At 39.3% G+C, this 4,828-nt stretch overlaps 1 long non-coding RNA gene across 2 annotated transcripts in view; it reads right to left on the bottom strand.

Annotated features, from left to right (window-relative positions):
• LOC116852301 overlaps nt 1-4,828 on the bottom strand; it is a 175,940-nt gene that overhangs the window by 6,414 nt on the left and 164,698 nt on the right. The window lies entirely within an intron of this gene.

The following is a 4,828-nucleotide window of genomic DNA, read 5'->3' as shown; positions in this document are numbered from 1 at the left end:
AGAGACGAAGAGAGAGAGAGAGAGAGAGAGAGAGAGAGAGAGAGAGAGAGAGAGAGAGAGAAAGAGACTTCTTCCGCGGCACTCGCGGAGACAAGAAGCGGGCAAACACGAGCGCGCAAAAGCAAGCGGTGTAATCGTTCGCCTCATTAGCGGCCGTGGTCGACCAAGGATGAAGAGGCGTCTTCTCGCGCCAAGTATTCACCGTCGACGGGCAATTAGCTACTTATGCATTTTTCAGGCCCGTCACATTAATCCACGCCGTAATAAACGCCCGACAGCGCCCCGGCCGAGCAAATAATAACGAGCCTCGATCTAACGATCCATACCGACGTAAATACTGTCCCTACACCGCTACCGACCGTCCCAAATTTTGCGGGACATCCCTGGACTTCTATATTAAAGGGTGTCTCAGAAAAACCTTCGAAACTCTCGTGGAGGAATAGTACGGACTGAAGTGAACATAAAAGTTCCATACCGCATTTAATATTCGCAATAATTATTTGAGATATTAATTGAGATATTAATTAAAGATCTGTGAATTATCACGTGTGATATGCTAGATGAGCTGTAATGGCGACGTCTACCATCGTGTGCTTGTACATTAGTTAAACAGAGAAAAGGAGGATATATAATACATACTTTTCGCGCGTGGAATCCAAAATTATCTGTAGAGACACAGGAGTTAGCGGTGTAGTTATAATATAAAAATTTATAGGAACGGATTTCCGGCTCTTTATAGAGGAGTTCCGCGAAAATATCCTAGACGGGATAATTTGTTACACATAAAATGAAATAAATAACATAAAACTTTATTATTGCGTATCTTATTTGTGTGACAAGGAAGAAATATATTTTACGTTGGTTTGTCGTTGCTTTTATGTTCCGTTGCTGATTATTCTGTGATTTTATTTGAAGAATTGTATTAATCTGGTTTTTATAGACTAATAAAATTTTCATATTAACCTTATAACTCTCAACATCAAAAACCTACGCAAACTGTAAATATGAATAAATTTTATCCAGCGCAGTCTCATTTGCTCATGACTTTCAAAAAAATGATCGGAATTCAATCCTTTTTTTTTTTAATCGATATAGAGAACATCGAGAAATATGAATCTATTTCTGCGATTCACTGAAGCTGAAAAAAGTTATGACGAAAAATCAAAATATATTTTTTTAACGGTAACTTTTAAAAAGAGTTGACCTGGATAAATATTTCCTATGTTTAAAGTTCTAGATTAAAAAATAACAGAAGGCTATGTTCTGTTGATTGCGTGATGTTGATCTAATAGTGAACAAACATTTTACCCACGAGTATCTAATTTATTCAACCTATTTAAAATTAATATGCCAAAATACACTATATATGTATAATAAGCAAGAAGGAATATGTGTATACATTAATAGCGAGATATTTTACAACCAATGAGAAAATCGCAAATTTCTGGTTGTATCGCGATTTTTTTAAGTCCATATTCCGACAATAGCTGATTATGGCTCATATTAATTATCTTTGAAACTCGCCTCAAGTGAGATACTCGGATTTGAATTCAGAGTTAAATGAGAGTTTTTCGATTTGAATCGCGCGACTACAGATACAAATGTCATACTCATAATTCAACTGGAAAACTTGGATACTCTGAATAAAAGTCCAAGTATATTTCACCTGAGACAAGTTTCAAGTAACGACTATTAATACGGGCCGGAGAGGTTGATCACCCTAGCCGCCCCGCCGTTCCATCGTTCCCATCTCCGAAGAGAAAGAGATACGTCGTTGCCGACGATGTGTTTGCCGACGATTAAATTTTGCTACAGTTTTATCGCACCGCGACGGAACATCGACAGACCGAAGTACGTCTCGGAGCAGCTCGATGGAGATAACATCCCGCCGTTTGCCAAAGTGCTTCTCTGTCGAGCAGCAGCAGCAGTTCAGCAGCAGCGGTTCAAGGGTTTTCTCACTCCGCAATAATTTCGCGTCAGGTCTCGCTACTGTCCGTCTTTAATCCCTCCCGTTCCCCGAAAGACAGCGCGGGCAAGTTCGAGGGGACGCGATAGTTCCACCGGTGCACGATCGTAAAGATTTATATCGAAGATAGAGACGACGCCGTGTGTGCGCACCTCTACACCTTGCCTCGTAATAACGCCGTTAACTCCGCCAGCTCGAAGATTATCGCGGCGGAGCGTAGTGTGTTTGCCCGGAGCAGTACAAATATACTTATTCCTCGCGAGAGCAGACGTCGTGAGGAAGGAGCCCGTATGTGTCGTGAATAGGCTCGATAAGATCGAACGACGACGCAACGAAATCGACTCGTTCGTTCGTTCACTCGCTCGTGAAGGGAAGGAAGACGCGCCACGCGATTCGAAAATATCGTCCATTATCAACGAGCGCTCATTCCGCCAGCTTTACAAGAAAATTATTAGCAATTTCCTTTATTACTAACATCCGCTCATCTCGCTCTCTCCAGTTCTACGCCGATGTAATAAAATCTAATCACCGTGGCGCAACTACCGACGTAACTACCGCTGTACATGTTCCACTCGCGAAGTACTCGTACCTTCGGTTGTTACTACAACGCGACATCGAGGACTCGACGCGTTGATCGTCGCGTAAATCTCCCGATCGAATTTGTGAAATCCTCGCTGAAAATGGCACGTCAATTATGCTGTGCTCAGTGCTCGTGCGTCTCGAAATTCGACATGTCAACGATGACGCGTCGTGCCGTTCTTCTTGCAAACAATCACGTGGATCGCGATCATCGCACTTTGACATTGATTGGGACTATTAAAAGTTGGGAAATTTCACGGTTGCGTTGGCAGCAACATCAGTGGACTTGTACAGTGTACATGAAGAGAGAATATTATATTTTTCATATTTTTCATATTTTTTTTCATATAAATTCTTTTTTATTTCACTATGTTTATTTAGTAGTACAGTAAGACTGTCAGTAAGATCTGTCTTACCAAGAAATATATAGTAATAAAGAATGCGGCTAAGTTCCGTCCAACTTTTTCCAGGCAATTTTTACTTCATTTTGCACTTTTGACAAAAGCTTTTGACGCGTAGATTACAAATATATAAGTGCCAAGATATATAAAGCTATCGTCCCTAAGAAAATGGCTCATCTAAAATCCTATCCTCATTAAATAGTGCCATTAATTTACTAAACGAAATTTAGTAAACAAAATAAAAAGTAAAACTAAGCAAAAATGAATATTTTTAACAAGCTTGGCGACAATTTTAGGCAAATTCTCTGGCAGACCTAAGTGGATCATAAGCTTTCTTCTGTTCTCAATTTATATTGTATTTCATATACGTAATTATTATTTGAGTTCACATAACAGTAAAAATCTGAGACAAAACGAGAAATGTTAAGCAAATGAAAGATCCGTCCACCTAATCATTTACATATTCGTAATCAGCGCGTCAAAAGTTTTAATTTAAGTTCAAGATAGACTCATAATTTTTACCCGGAAAAATTTGACGGAATGCTTATGGGAATTCTTTCGCTAGAACGTAATTTTTTTTTTATAACACATCTCAGTTTCCAAAATATAAATAACATATATGAAACAAAAGGATAGTCTGTTACTGCAAAAGATCGATGTATTGCTCGGTGCAAAATTCTCTATAGTAATTTTTACCGTGTATAAATTTTTTCCGTGTATAAATTTATCATCATTATCAATGTAAATCAATCTTAGATGGTCTATTGGTGTATTGCATACACTCTTTAAAATTGAATGGCAACTAAAGGGAATCTAAACAAAAATTTAATAAACTACAAATGGGTGATGTATAAATACACTGGCTTAAACTACTCGCCGTTGCTCAGGTTATCACAGAGTGTTAAGGATGAAATCAGGAGGAAGGGTATCTAGAGTATGGGGTTTCATGGGGTAGCCTACATTTCCCGCAGGATTTAGGAGAATAATTATGCAAAATTTAGTTCTGATCGATCAAAGGGTGTAAGAATTAATAAAGAACATATAGACATTTAGTTTTATATACAGGGTGTCTCAGACTCTCCTTTGCATTTTTGTAGGAACATAGAACGGGTTGAGATGAACATAAAGGTTTTATAGTAAGTTCTGTAATATTCGTAATAACTAAGAAATTAATTGTAAAAGCTTAAGGAAAAGCGCGCGCTGAATGATAAAGGTAGAAATGCTCGAGCTCGGCGCAGTAATATAGCGTGCAGATGTCGACGCAGAGAACAACGCGCCAATGTCTATGCTTATATCGCTGCGTCCCTATGTCTTGCTTCGGCGCGATTAATAATTACTGCGAATGTCGCAAATCGGAGTAAGACTTTTATGTTAGCTTCGTTCTACGTTACCACAAAAATGCGGAAGAGAGTCTGGGATATCCTATATATGTATTATAGATTGGCGCGCGGACGTATTCGCGTCGGTGTCGATTCCGTCTATCCGTCAGGAGTAAAGTTCACAGTGATCGATATGGACTGTTGGTTTACGGCTGGCGTAACCGAAATATTACTCCATCTCTATGCATTTATGCAGCGTGACGATGAGCACGTCACGTACAGCGAAGTAGGTTGTTTATGCTATAAAAATGTGCTTAGAAACGCATTAACGGGTTAACGACCATGTAGAGATTCGAGTCGTACATATCTTTTTTAAGGTATATCAACGCGCGGTTGTCACGATGCAATCGGATAACTTGAGGGTTTACTTTCTCGTGAATGTATTTCGCCGGCGAATGACGGCGAGAAACGAGCAACGACACTTGAATTATACGAATATTTCTTCACATCACGCTATCATATTAGGACCTTAACTTAGTTTCCGCCCAAAAAATACTGAGAAA

This window comes from Odontomachus brunneus, unplaced genomic scaffold (genome assembly GCF_010583005.1).
Source record: "Odontomachus brunneus isolate Ranch 3 - 2012 unplaced genomic scaffold, Obru_v1 Obru_scaffold_213, whole genome shotgun sequence".
Lineage (NCBI taxonomy): Eukaryota > Metazoa > Arthropoda > Insecta > Hymenoptera > Formicidae > Odontomachus > Odontomachus brunneus.
Note: the sequence above shows the minus strand (reverse complement) of the source record. Positions and strands in the feature narration are given on the sequence as shown.